We start from the raw sequence: 15,478 nt of genomic DNA, 5'->3' as shown, positions 1-15,478 counted from the left end.
TACATCAGTAATGGTTTCATACATATTTGTGGATTGTTAAACATTATTTTTAAAATTATTGCTTTCAAATGTCTCATTTTCAGATGGTGGGATTCAATCCTGCCTCCCCTGAACATTAGCTGAAGTTTTGGATACATTCTCTCGCAATAATACCACTAGGCCATTACTTCACCTGCTCACTGGGTATTCATCCCTGAGCACTGATACCAGGGCATCATGGAGCTAAACCCATTCTTCCGACACAATTGTGTGATCCTGACATCTTCCAACTATCTGGGACTATTACTTAATATTGCTCCATTTTACAGATCTCTGTGGAACTCAGTGCCATTCTTCATGTGTAACCCTCACTGCATCTGTTTAATTTCCCATTCTGTCTATTTCTCTGTCTCCTGTAGGTATTCAGGAAGGTCCTGACTCAATAGCCTTCCCAGCTGCTGGGTGGATCGTCAATCACCTCATTGAACGCAGTTGGTCTGCCAGAGAGAGACAAAGGGAAAGGAGATCTGGAGCCTTCAATAAATCCTGTACTGATGTAAGGTCACCCACAGTGCACAGAGCAAAGAACAATGAGAGGGCTCCAAACATCTGTTAACACAACATGACATAGATACAGCGCTGGAGGGGGAGCACAGTATACACACACACACACACACACACACACACACACACACACACACACACACACACACACACACCAGGCTCAATCACGACCCCAATGTAAGTTCTGTCATATTAAAACTGACTACTCTGCAACAGTATAACTATGACATGAATTGTGGTACAGTATCTTCAATAATTTATAATTCCTATAACAGATCCTATCGCTGTAACCTCTCCCCTTCCCGATAGTCCCTCCACATATGTGAAATGTACTGCATTCCAGACTACCATCCCTATCCCTGTAACTTGGTTCAGTGTCTACAACGTGCCTTATCTCGGTAGTCTCCTCCTCCAATAAGGTTAAAAAGAAGGACTGCAGATGCTGGAAACCAGAGTCTAGATTAGAGTGGTGCTGGAAAAGCACTGCAGGTCAGGCAGCATCCGAGGAGCAGGAAAATCGACGTTTCGGGCAAAAGCCCTTCATCAGGAACAGAGGCAGGGAGCCTGCAGAGTGGGGAGATAAATGAGAGGGAGGTGGGGATAGGGAGAAAGTCGCATAGAGTACAATAGGTGAATGGGGTGGGGAAGAAGGTGATAGGTCAGAGAGGAGGATGGGGGAAGGTAGCAAAGAGTACAGTGGGTGAATGGGGGTGGGGATGAGGGTGATAGGTCAGAGAGGAGGTTGGAATGGAAAGGTGGGAAGGGAGATAGGCCATTAGGACAGGTCATGAGGGCGGTGCTGAGCTGGAAGGCTGAAGGTGGGGTGAGGTGGGGGAAGGGGAAATGAGGAAATTGGTGAAGTCCACATTGATGACTTGGGGTTGAAGTATTCCGAGGCGGAAGGTGAGGCGTTCTTCCTTCAAGCGTCGGGTGGTGAGGAAGTGGTGCTGGAGGAAGCCCAGGACCTGCATGTCCTCGGCAGAGTGGAAGGGGGAAATGAAATGTTGGGGCACAGGGCAGTGGGGTTGATTGGTGCGGGTGTACCAGAGATGTTCCATAACGTGCTCTGCTAGGAGGTGTCCAGTCTCCCCAATGTGGAGGAGACCGCATCGGGAGCAACGGATACAATAAATAATGGTGGATGTGCAGGTAAAACTTTGGATGTGGAAGGCTCCTTTGGGGCCTTGGATGGTGGTGAGGGGAGAGGTGTGGGCGCAGGTTTTGCAATTCCTGCGGTGGCAGGAGAAGGTGCCAGGAAGGGAGGGTGGGTTTTTGGGGGGCGTCAAACTGACCAGGTAGTCACGGATGGATTGGTCTTTGTGGAAAGTGGAGAGAGGTGGAGAGGGAAATATATCCCTGGTGGCCGGGTCAGTTTGGAGGTGGCGGAAATGTCGACGGATGATTTGGTTTATGCAAAGGTTGGTAGGGTGGAAGGTGAGCACCAGGGGTGTTCTGTCCTTGTTACGGTTGAAGGGGTGGCGTTTGAAGGTGGAGCTGTGTGATGTGGATGGGATGCGTTGGAGGGCATCTTTTACCACGTGGGAAGGGAAATTCCGATCTCTAAAGAAGGAGGCTATCTGGTGTGTTCTGTGGTGGAACTGGCCCACCTGGGAGCAGGTACGGCAGAGGCGGAGGAATTGGGAATAGGGGTAGGAATTTTGCAGGCGGTAGGGTGGGAAGATGTGTAATCTAGGTAGCTGTGGGAGTCAGTAGGTTTGTAAAAAATGTCGGTGTCAAGTCGGTTGTCATTAATGGGAATGGAGAGGTCCAGGAAGGGGAGGGAGGTATCAGAGATGGTCCAGGTAAATTTAAGGTCAGGGTGGAATGTGTTGGTGAAATTGATGAATTGCTCAAACTCCTCGAGGGAGCACGAGGTGGTGCCAATGCAGTCATCAATGTTGCGGAGGAAGACGTGGGGAGTGGTGCCGGTGTAATGATGGAAGATGGACTGTTCTACATAGCCAACAAAGAGACAGGCATAGCTGGGGCCCATACGGGTGCCCATAGCTACCCCTTTGGTCTGGAGGAAGTGGGAGGATTTGAAGGAAAAATTGTGAATGGTGAGGACAAGTTCAGCCAAACTAATGAGAGTATAGGTGGAAGAGTGCTGTTGTGGACGTCGGGAGATGAAGAAACGGAGGGCTTGGAGGTCCTGGTCATGGTGGATGGAGGTGTAGAGGGATTGGTTATCCATTGTGAAGATGAGGCGTTGGGGGCTGGGGAAACGGAGGTCTTGGAGGAGTGGAGGGTGTGAGTGGTGTCTCGAACGAATATGGATAATTCCTGGATTTAGGGATAGGACAATGTCGAGGTAGGCAGACATGAGTTCGGTGGGATAGGACCATGCTGAGATAATGGGTCGGCCAGGGTGGTCAGGCTTGTGGATCTTGGGAAGGAGGTAGAACCAGGCAGTGGGGGATCCCGGACAATGAGGTTGGAAGCTGTGGGTGGAAGATCTCCTCCTGAGGTGATGGGGTTCTGTATGCTCTGGGAGATGATGGTTTGGTGATGGGAGGTGGGTTATGGTAGAGGGGGTGGTAGGAAGAGGTGTCTTTGAGTTGGCATCATGGCTTCAGCGGTACAGAGGTCAGTGCACCAGACTACCACTGCACCCCCTTTATCTGCTGGTTTGATGGTGAGGTCGGTATTGGAGCAGAGGAAGTGGAGTGCTGCACATTGTGAGGGTGAGAGGTTGGAGTGGGGGAGGGGGTAGATAGGTTGAGACGGTTAATGTCTCGGTGGAAGTTGGAAATGAAGAAATCGAAGGCAGGTAATAGGCCAGCGCGGGGTCTCCAGGTGGATGGAGTGTATTGGAGGGCGGCAAAGGGGCCCTCAGAAAATAGGCGGGAGTCTTCATTGTAAAAGTAAGCTCTGAGGCGGAGGTGGTGGAAGAAGTGTTCGATGTCACGGCGTGTATTAAATTGATTGATGTGTGGACGGAGGGGGATAAAGGTGAGGCCTTTGCTGAGGACTGATCATTCGTCCTCAGTGAGAGGGAGGTCAGGGGGAATGGTGAAAACTCGGCAGGACTGGGAGCTGGGACCAAGCGTAGGAGTGGAGCTGGGGGAGGCGACGGAGCCTGTAACTGGAGTGGGTGTGGTGTTAGGGGGAATGGGGATGGAGTCATGAGCAGGGGTGGTGTTCCCCTCCGGGTTCTGGGGGCAGAGATGGTGACGGTGGGACCTTGGGGGGGTGTCAGCAGAATGCAGATGAGTGGCGTTGGTGGGGGCGGAAGTGGTGGCAAACACGGCACTGGGGGGGCGTGGAAGTCACTGAGTGTGTGACATCAGCGATGATGTGAGCGGCGGAAGTGATGTCACTTGTGGTGTATGAGGAATTGTGAGGGGCGGAAATGGCATTTAGTTTATTTTAACCAATGATTTCCTGTCACAAATCTGTTTGACAATGTCATATTTTAATTAAACTCAGTCCCTTACTGTTTCTTTCTTTTGGTCCTCATTCACATCTCCATGGTGTTCCAATATTTCAACCTTTCTCTTTGGACTTGGGAATTTCCATTCACCTGAGACCTGTCCCCATCCTCATCTGTGTCCGTTTATAGCACACAGCATAATCCTGGTACCAGAGGAGCCTATCCCAATAAAATAGCTCAGTCCTCCCTGAGTACTGGGAGCAGTGCTCACTGGTCAGAACCACTTCTGATGATACCATTGTGTGATCCTGATACATTCCTGCACTCTGCTGATATCACTGTCTCTCTCCATGCGTTATCCCTCACTGTGTGGGTCTAATTGCTGCCTCTGTCAGTGTCTCTCACTCTTGCAGCTACTCCAGATCCTGAGCCAACAGCATTCTCCACTCCAGAGGGAAGCAACTGCACAGGCCATGGATGGAGACTGGGAATTTCCAGATCTCTGTGGGACTCAGTGCCATTCTCCATGTGTAACCTTCATTGCATTAGTCTAATTTCCCATTCTGTCCACTTCTCTGTCTCCTGTAGGTATTCCTGATGTCCCTGACTCAGCAGAATTCCCAATTCGTGTCTCGTCCATCACCACATTGAAGACAGTTGGTCAGCCAGAGAGAGATGGAGAGTGAGATCTGGAGCCTTCAGTAAATCCTGCAGCCGGTAAGATCACTCACAGTAAACAGCACAGGGAGGAGTTAGTGGACTTTAATTCAGATACTGAGGGGATGATGTTGGAACAATGCTGGGCAAGGAACATGAGAAAATTCTCAGGCTTCATTATCACCACCTTGTCTGTAAATTCATCTGTTCCACAGAACCCTCCCTATGTCTGTCAGTTTCTCCATTGTCTGTTTCATTGATACCACTTCCCCTATCTCTATCAGCCCCTACAATCCTACCTATCCCTGTAAACTCCTCATATCAGTAAAACTCTCCAAGTTTCTGCCTTTGTCTTTAATCCCGGGTTCTGTCACATCTCTCCTTAACTGAAGAAAAACAACTCTTCAGTTCCTTAAGCCATCCTGGTCAGTGTAGTCCTTTCCAGACCTGAAACACCTCCCTGCCTTTGTGACTTTTTTGAACTCCTACTACTTTCATGATCTCTGTGACCTTCCCCGTCACAAAACAAAAAAGCTCTGTACCTTAGTAACCTCCTCCAGCTGTTCGACTCCTCCTTGTTTCTGGGCACAAAGCAGAGTGACCCTGCTTCTCTCATAAATTAGTTTCCGCATTTCTAATGATGACTATGAACTCTTCCTGTCTCTAAAATGCACTCAGTCTCTGTAAACTCTGCTGGTCCCGATTGATGTAATTTCCTTCGGTAACTACAAACCTTTATAGCTTTAGTCTCCTCCAGACGCGACCACACAGTTTAATTTTATAACCTCTGTGAGTGATAGAGTCGTAGAGATGTACAACACAGAATCAGACCCTTCGGTCCAACCCGTCCATGCCGACCAGATATCCCAACCCAATCTCGTCCCACCTGCCAGCACCCGGCCCATATTCCTCCAAACCCTTCCCATTCATATACCCATCCAAATGCCTCTTAAACGTTGCAATTGTACCATCCTCCACCACATCCTCTGGCAGCTTGTTCCATACACGTACCACCCTCTGCGTGAAAAAGTTGCTCCTTAGGTCTCTTTTATATCTTTCCCCTCTCACCCTAAACCTATGCCCTCTAGTTCTGGACTCACTGACACAAGGGAAAAGACTTTGTCTATTTATCCTATTCTATCCATGCCCCTCATAATTTTGTAAACCTTTGTAAGGTCACACCTCAGGCTCCGACGCTCCAGGGAAAACCACCCCAGCCTGTTCAGCCTCTCCCTGTAGCTCAAATCCTCCAATCCTGGCAACATCCTTGTAAATCTTTTCTGAACCCTTTCAAGTTTCACAACATCTTTCTGATAGGAAGGAGACCAGAATTGCATACAATATTCCAACAGTGGCCAAACCAATGTGCTGTACAGCCACAGCATGACCTCCCACCTCCTGTACTTAATACTCTGACCAATAAAGGAAAGCATACCAAATGCCGCCTTCACTATCCTATCTACCTGCGACTCTACTTTCAAGGAGCTATGCACTTGCACTCCAAGGTCTCTTTGGTCAGCAATACTCCCTCAGACTTTACCATTACGTGGTAAAGTCCTGCTAAGACTTGCTTTCCAAAAATGCCGCAGATCGCATTTATCTCAAATAAACTCCATCTGCCAGTTAGCACATTGGCCCATCTGGTCCAGATCCTGTTGTAACCCTCTTCGCTGTCCACTCCACCTCCAATTTTGGTGTCATCTGTAAACTTACTAACTTTACCTCTTATGCCCGCATCCAAATCATTTATGTTAATGGCAAAACGTAGAGGGCCCAGCACCGATCCTTGTGGCACTGCACTGGTCACAGCCTCCAGTCTGAAAAACAACCCTCCACCACCACTCTCTGTCTTTTACCTTTGAGCCAGTTCTGTATCCAAATGGCTAGTTCTCCCTGTATTCCATGAGTTCTAACCTTGTAATCAGCCTCCCATGGGGAAGCTTGTCGAATGCCTCACTGAAGTCCATATAGATCACATCTATCATCTGCTCTCCTCAATATTCTTTGTTACTTCTTCAAAAAACTCAATCAAGTTTATGAGACATGATTTCCCACGCACAAAGCCATGTCGACTATTCCTAATCAGTCCTTGCCTTTCCAAATACATGTGCATTTTGTCCCTCAGGATTCCCTCCAACAACTTGCCCCCCACTGAGTTCAGGCTCACCGGTCTACCATTCCCTGGCTTGTCCTTACCACCCTTCTTAAACAGTGGCACCACGTTTGCCAACCTCCAGTCTGCTGGCACCTCACCTGTGATTATTGATGATACAAATATCTCAGCAAGAGGCCCAGTAATCAGTTCTCTAGCTTCCTACAGAGTTCTCGGGTACACCTGATCAGTTCCTGAGGGTTTATTCACCTTTTACCATTTCAAGACATCCAGCACTTCCTTCTCTGTATATCTGGATGTTTTGCAAGATGTCACCATCGATTTCCCTACAGTCTATATCTTCCATATGCATTTCCACAGTAAATACTGATGCTAAATATTCATTTAGTATCTCCCCCATTTTCTGCGGCTCCATACAAAGGCCGCCTTACTGATCTTTGTGGGGCCCTATTCTCTCCCTAGTTACCCTTTTTTCCTTAATATATTTGTAAAATCCCTTTGCATTCTTCTAAATTCTATTTGTCAGACCTATCTCATGTCCACGTTTTGCCCTCCTGATTTCCCTCTTAAGTATATTCCTACTTCCTTTATACTCTTCTAAGGATTCACTCGATCTATCCTGTCTATACCTGACATATGCTTCCTGCTTTTTCTGAACCAAACACTCAATTTCTTTAGTCATCCAGAATTCCCAATAATTACCAGCCTTCCCTTTCACCCTGACAGGAATATACGTTCTCTGGATTCTCATTATCTCATTTCTGAAGGCTTCTCATTTTCCAGCCGTCCCTTTCGCTGCGAACATCTGCCTCCAATCAGCTTTCAAAAGATCTTGCCTAATACCGTCAAAATTGGCCTTTCTCCAATTTAGAACATCAACTTTTAGATCTGGTCTATCCTTTTCCATCATGATTTTAAACAAATAGAATTATGGTCGTTGTCCCCAAAGTGCTCCCCCACTGACACCTCAGTCACCTGCCCTGCCTTATTTCCCAAGAGTAGGTCAAGTTTTGCACCTTCTCTAGTCGGTACATCCACATACTGAATCAGAAAATTGTCTTGTACACACTTAAGAAATTCCTCTTCATCTAAACCTTTAACACTATGGCAGTCCCAGTCGATGTTTGGAAAGTGAAAATCCCCTACCATACCTACCCTATTATTCTTACAGATAGCTGAGATCTCCTTACAAGTTTGTTTGACAATTTCCTTTTGACTATTGGGGGGTCTGTAATACAATCCTAATAAACTGATCATCCCTTTCTTATTTCTCAGTTCCACCCAAATAACTTCCCTGGTTGTATTTCTGGGAATATCCTTTCTCAACACAGCTGTAATGCTATCCCTTATCAAAAATGCCACTCCCCTCCTCTCTTGCCTCTCTTTCTATCCTTCCTGTAGCATTTGTAACGTGGAACATTAAGCTGCCAGTCCTGCCCATCCCTGAGCCATGTTTTTGTAATTGCTATGAGATCCCAGTCCCATGTTTCTAACCACGCCCTGAGTTAATCTGCCTTCCTTGTTCGGCCCCTTGCATTGAAATAAATGCAGTTTAATTTATTAGTCCTACCTGGTCCCTACCTGTCCTGAATCTTTGACTCACTTCTGTTCTCAGCTGTACCCGTCTCAGATCAAACTCCCAAATCCTCCCTGTGATTGTTATCACGTCCCATCCCTGCATTCCTCCAAATCCCTGTAAAGTCCTCCCATTCCTAAAACTGGCCCTGTATCTGTCACCTGTCCCAGCTTCCACAGCCCTCCCTATCTCTGTAAGACACCCCCCGACACCCCTGTCCCAGTTACTACAGCCCACTGTATCACTAAATGCCAGTCGTCACTATAATATCAGAGTAAGGTGTGAAAGCAGGAATACTGTACTGGGTTAAATGATCAGTCGTGATCATATTGAATGGTGGGACCGACTCTGGTCAAATGGCCGATACCTGGTCTTCTTTCCTGTGCTTCTCTATAAACTTACTATCTATATAACCTCCTTCAGTCCCCACAGCCCTCCCTATCTCCCTAAACTCCTTCAGTCCCCACGACTCTTCCTATCTATGTAACCTGAATCATTCCCCACAAACCTCCCTAACTCCATAACCTCCAAAAGGCCCCACGACCCTCCCTATCTCCATAATCTCATTCTGACCCAACGACCCTCCCGTTCAGAGTAACCTCCTTCAATCCCCATGATCCTCCTGATCTGTGCAACCTCCTTCAGACCCAACAGCCCTGCAGATCTCTTTGGCCGCTTTCAGGCCCGACATCACTCCCTATCTCCATAATGTCCTTCAGTCCCCACGACCCTCCTTATTTCCAAAACGTCTATTACCTGTTGAACCTATAAGCTACCTTTGTTAGATTGATAAACATGAACTCCCATAACCCTTTCTGCTGCCAGTCTGAAACCAAATCGTGTTAACCTGACAGTAGGTCGTGAGCTGAAATATGTTTGAAAGTATATCTCAATGAACAATAACCGGACCCTTAGAAACACTTTTAATAAAAAGAGAATGTGTTTTTTAACCTGTTGGATTTTATTTTTATTGGTGTGAATATAAATGGCAGAATAGATACGGGTGTAGGAGCGGCTGTACCGAGGATACGGTTTATTTGAATTTTCAGAAACCTTTACACAAGTTTCACAAAAGGCTAAAGAGTAACTTGGTAGAGAATAGGGCACCTTAACTGTCAGGAGGTGGGTGAGATATTAGACAAAATAGTGTTGTTAGCATTTACTGTGGAGAAAGACATGGAAGCTCGGGAACTTGGGGAAATAAATAGTGATGTCTTGGAAAGAATCCTCAACAGAGAAGAGAAAGTGCTGGAATCTTAAAACAAATAAAGGTCGATCAATCCTCAGTATCTCATTAGGTCGATCCTTGAATATTCATGGGAAGTTCGGGAAGAGATTGCAGTGACCCCAACAGAGATATTTATATTATCAACAGACACAATGAGTTACCGGAAGACTGGAGGGTGGCTAATGCTGTTCCATCACTTAAGGTCTGCAGGTAAAACCCAGGAAATCACAACCCAGTGAGCCAATGCTGGGTAAGTTGTTGGAGGAGATTCTGAGAGAAAGGAGCTACATATATTTGGAAAGGCAAGGGCTGATTAGAGATAGTCAGCATGGCTTTGTGAGTGGGAAACTGTGTTTCACAAACCGGATTGACTCTTTGATGAGTTGACCAAGCAATAGATGAAGGCAGAGCAGTCAGCGTTGTCTACATGAACTTCAGCAAAGCATTTGACAAGGTACCAAGGGATGTAGAACATCAAGAGGAAGAAGGAAGCTAACTTAAGTTTGAGGAACCAAGGATCAGAAGCTCTAGAGAGTTACATGGGGCAGCACATTGGCTCAGTGGTTAGCACTGCTGCCTCACAGCACTAGGGATGCGATTTCAATTCCAGCCCCAGGCGACTGTCTGTGTGGAGTTTGCACATTCTCTCCATGTCTGAATGGGTTTCCGACAGGTGCTCCGGTTTCCACTCATAGCCCAAATATGTGCAGGTTAGGTGAATCAGCCATGCGTTGTTCAAGAAAGGGAATAGAGATAATCCTGGGAATCACAGACCTGTCAGTCTTCTGTCTGTGATGTGCAGATTATTGGAGAGGACTCTGAGAGACAGGATTTATGATTCCGTGGAAAACCATAGTTTGATTAGAGGAAGTCATCATGACTTTGTAAGGGACAGGCCATGCCTCACAAATCTTATTGAGACCTTTGAGAATGTGATAAAACACATTTATCGCTCATTGAGAAAGTACAGAGCATGGGATACAGGGAAACCTGCCTGTCTGGATACAGAATTCCTGGCCCATAGAAGACAGAGGGTGATGACAGTTGGAAAGCATTCAGCCTGGAACTCAGTGACCAGTGGTTTTCTGCAGGGAGAGGTCAAAAACTCTCTGCTCTTTGTGATTTTATGAACGACTTGGATGTGTGAGTGGAAGAGTGGGTAAGTCAGTTTGATAATGACACGAAGGTTGGTGGAGTGGTGAATAGTGTGGATGTCTGCTGGAGGTTGAAATGGGACATTGACAGGATGTAGAGCTGGCCAGAGAAGTGGCAGATGAAGTCAAATCTGGAAAAGTGTGAAGTGATGCATTTTGGAAGGTGAGACTTGAATGCAGAATACAGGGGGTAAAGGCAGAATACTGAATAGTGTAGAGGAACAGATGGATCTTGGATTTCATGACCAGAGATCCATCAAATTTGCTACCAAGCTGATAGTGTTGTTAAGAAGGATTATGTTGCATTGGCTTTCATTAGCTGGGGGATTGAGTTTCAAAGCCATGAGGTTATGCTGCAGCTCTATACAGCCCTGTTTCGATCCCAATTAGAATATTGTGTTCAATTTTGATCCCTTCATTACAGGAAGGATGTGGAAGTTTTAGAGAGGGTAAAGAGGAGGTTTACCAGGATGCTGCCTGTATGAAGAAAGGTTGAGGGAGCTGAGGCTTTTCTCATTGAAGTGAAGAAGAGTGTGGTGTGACTTGGTAGAGGTGAACAAGATGGTGTGAGGCAAAGATAGAGTAAGCAGTGAGAGACCTCTTTATCCCATGGCATACATGGTACAAGGGGGCATAATTGTAAGGTGATTGGAGGATGGGTAAGGGGAGATTTCAGAAGTAGGTTCTTTCCACAGAGAGTGGTGGGTGATTGGAACGGGACACTTTAACAGACTCTTGGATGGGCAAAATGAAGGTTATCTAAATTAGTTTGATCTTACAGTCGGGTAAAAGTTGGGCATGGCACCATGGCCGATGGGTCTTGTGCTGTACTGTTCTGTGTTCTACGTTCTGTATGGTAAACTGGGTAATAAGCTCAGATCAATGTAGAAGGATATGGCATTCAGGAGGAGCTAGTCAACTGGATACAAAATTGGGCTTGATGGTAGGAGACAGAGGGTGATGGGAGACATGTTGCCTTTCTGACTGGAGACATGTGACCAGCGGTGAAGTGGGTCCACTGTTGTTTGTCATTTGGATAAATAGTTTGGATGGGAACATTGGTTTTGAGGTAAGTAAGTTTTTTGAGTGACACTGGAATTGGTGGGAAAGTGGACAGTGAAGAAAGTTATCTATGATACAACAGGATGAACAGTCCTGCTGGGATAGTGGGCTGAAGAATAGCAGATGGAGTTTAATTAGATAAATGTGAGGTGTTCCATTTTGGTGAAACAAACCAGGGCGGGACTTGTACAGTTAATGTTCGGGCCCTGGGTAGTGTTGTCAGTCAGAGACCCAGGGATGCAGGTAGACAGTTCTTTGTAAGTGGTGTCACAGGTAGATAGGCTGGTGAAGCAGGCGTTTGGGATGGTTATCTTCTTTGGGCAGAGCATTGAAAGTAGAAGATGGGATGTCACGTTGTGGCTGTACAGGACATTGGTGAGGCCACCATAAAAGCATTGTTGACGAGTAGGAAGTACTCATCTGGTTCACTTACGTCCTTTAGAGGAGACCATCTGACATTCTAACCTGGTCTGGCCTGCACGTCACACCAGACCCACAGCAATATGGCTGCCTCTGTGCTATACTCTGGGTAATTAGCAGTGGGGCAAAGAACGTTGGTCCAATCAGTGACACCCTCATCCCATGAATGAATAAATAAAAAATACATATGTCCCTTCCTACCTCAGCAAACCCCTCCAGCTGCAGCAATCTGTACTGGCTTTGTAACACCGTTCAGACCCTGACCCCTCTCTGTAACACTCTCACCACCTCCAGCACCTTCAGCTCTCCCAGCTCCTTTTGTGACATAAAACCTTGACAATTATTCCCTCTTCCATCTGACCTCCTCCTGCGAGCAGACCCTTTGCAATCCCTTTAAAACTTACTCCTAAAACATTCTCTCACTTCAGGATTTTAAGTACTTTTTGGTGATCCTCCAAGCCCGATTATCTAATATGATCCTTTTTACTTGAGTGAGGGACCGATGGGGATTTCTTGCTGAGGATTTGTCCATTTCAATGGAATGCCCTTTTGTTGATGTTTTACAATGCTCCTTCAAAAGTTTTCCACTGTTCATTTACAGGCACATATTTCAGTCTGTTTAGCCTGTTTACCTTGGTCAGTTCTCCTCTCAAACTCATGTCATTGGCTATTTTTGTTTCTAGTTGTAGCTTGTCCTTTCTGTGATTCACTTTAAAACTTTATATTTCTTTAAACTGCACTTCTTCACAATTTCCATGAGGATCTCTACAGGTGACATTACTCATTCACTAAGTTTCATCACACAACGGTCGCTCTGAGATAGTTACCTCCCCAGCCAGTTGCACAATTTGTTATTCAAAGAAACACTGGAAAAAAAAATCTCTGAACTCTTCCAATGTCATTGTTGTCAGTGTGACTGTCCCAGATTATGTGAATATTGAAGTTTCCCAAAATTATCACAATGTGTTTGTTAAAAAATTCCAATGAGTCCCTGTTTAATGCAGTGATGAACAATGAAATGCTGTTCAGTGGCTAAAACTGTTGTGCTGCTTGTGTCCTTGGCAAGTAGTAGCCAGGATTTACATTCAGACTGACTCTACTTCATGATCTGAGGCCAAATGCTTTCTCTGTGATGCCTTTTTTACCCATTATTGTTTTTGTTACCCATTTTGCCTGGGTTTCTGCAAGGTTGTGATCCATTGAATAGTTATGTCCAACTTTTGTTCACTCTGTAACCACGTCTCTCTGGTGTCTAAATCTTTTTTATCTCAGTGTCAGACATTCATCTACCTCATTGATAAGACTTCGTCCATTCAAAAAAAAATCATAATTTACTCTTTCCCACAATTTCCTGTCACAAACCTATTCACTGATGTACAGTTTTAGTTAAACTCTGTCCCATCGTGTTCCTTTCTGATTGCCTTCAGACACATTCTCATGTTGCTCCCATACTTCACCTTTTCTCTCTGGATTTGGAAAGCTCCTTTCACCTGAACCCTGTCACTGCATCCTCTCTGTCAGTTTAAAGCCCTGTCCATAAACCAACTGACATGATTGGCCAGGAAACTGGTCCCAGCACAGTTCCAGTGGGACCATCCTATTGGATTTTTTCAGAAATCAGGTATGGGATGTGGGTGTCTCTGGCTGACCAGCCTTTATTGCCCAGCACTAGCTGCCCATGACCTGAGTAACTTGCTCGGCCATTTCGGTGGGCAATTGAGAGGCAAACACTTTGCTGTGGGGATGTCGTGCAGACCACGTGAGGATGATCAGATCTCGTTGTGGAAAGGGCAAGTGGGCGGCACGGTGGCTCAGTGATGAGCACTCCTGCCTCACAACACCAGGCTCCCAGGTTCGATTCCAGCCATGGGCTATGTGGAGTTTGCACATTCTCCACGTGTCTGCGTGAATTGCCCCCGGATGCTCCGGTTTCCTCCCACAGTCCAAAGACGCGCAGGTCAGGCGAATTGGCCATGCTAAATTGCCCCTAATGTTAGGTGTATTAGGTCGAGGGAGGTGGGTCTGAGTGGGTTACTCTTTGGAGGGATGGTGTGGACTGGTTGGGTCGAAAGGCCTGTTTCCACACTGTAGGGAATCTAATCTAAGGGATTGGGATCTTTGTACATCAGCAATGGTTTCATATTTGTTTATGGATTGTTCATTGCTATTTTTAAAATTATTGATTTTAAATTCCACCATATCTTATGATGGGATTCAAACCTACCGCCCCTGAGCATTAGCTGAGGTTTTGGACAAATGCCCTAACAATAATGTAACTAGGCCATCACTTCACCTGCTCACTGGTTGCTCATCCCTGAGTACTGATACGTGAAGCCAAACCCATTCTTCCAACATGACTGTGTGATCCTGAAGTCTTCCAGAACTCTGGTGATATCACTCAGTCTCTCTCCATGTGGTATCCCTCACTGTCTGGGTCTAATTGCTGCCTCTGTCAGTGTCTCTCTCTCTTGCAGCTACTCTAGATCCTGAGCTAACAGAATTCTCCACTCCAGAGAGATGCAACAGCACAGGCCAGGGATGGAGTTTGGGATTTTCCAGATCTCTGTGGGGCTCATTTCCATTCTCCTTGTGTAACCCTCACTGCATCAGTCTAGTTTCCCATTCTGTCTATCTCTATGTCTCCTGTAGGTACTCAGGAAGTTGCTTACTCAATAGACTTCCCAACTGCTGTGTGTCTCATCCATCACCTCATTGTCACTCTGGCTGACCAACCATCTTCAAAGGGAAGGGAGATCTGGAGCCTTCAATAAATCCTGCCGTGAGGTAAGATCACTCACAGTACACAGAGCAGGTAGCAATGAGAGGGCTCCAAACATCGCTAACAAGACATGATATAGATACAGTGCTGGATGGGGAGCACAGTATAGACACACCCCATGCTCAATCACCATGTCTACATTAACTTATGTTGCACTGAGACAGCATCCGGAGTTCATAGTTATCAATCCAGTCCTGTGCTGTCTTAGTGAGCATCAGTACAACTGAGGGGAGAGTAGGCCTCCGACAAGAGGTTGGGAATGCTGCCTGGGATCTTTCTGTTCTGTGTTCTCCCTCCAACACTGTACTAAGACTCACTACGCTGCAACACTGTGTCTGTGGCATGGCTTGTGCACCAGTGTCTTCAGTCATTTTTAACTCCTACAATAGTCCCTGTCCCTGGAACCTCCTCTCTTCCCGATAGTCCCTCCACATATTTGAAATGTACTTCATTCCAGGCTACCATCCCCATCACTGTAACTTGCTTCAGTGTCTACAACATGCCTTATTTTGTTACACTAATCCTCTTTAGCTGGATACAGAGTAATACAGCATGGAAACAGAACCTGTGGTC

The 15,478-nt window shown here is 46.2% G+C and overlaps 1 long non-coding RNA gene across 1 annotated transcript; it reads left to right on the top strand.

Moving 5' to 3' along the window:
• Positions 1-417: 417 nt before the first annotated feature.
• LOC140487670 (uncharacterized) lies at positions 418-14,896 on the top strand. The gene is made up of 3 exons (XR_011962855.1): positions 418-535; positions 4,505-4,633; positions 14,776-14,896. It is a non-coding gene; the product is annotated as an uncharacterized lncRNA (long non-coding RNA).
• Positions 14,897-15,478: the final 582 nt, after the last annotated feature.

The sequence above is a fragment of the Chiloscyllium punctatum genome, chromosome 17, assembly GCF_047496795.1.
Source record: "Chiloscyllium punctatum isolate Juve2018m chromosome 17, sChiPun1.3, whole genome shotgun sequence".
Lineage (NCBI taxonomy): Eukaryota > Metazoa > Chordata > Chondrichthyes > Orectolobiformes > Hemiscylliidae > Chiloscyllium > Chiloscyllium punctatum.
The sequence above is the reverse complement of the archived record's forward strand: the minus strand, read 5'-3'. Positions and strand labels throughout refer to the sequence as shown.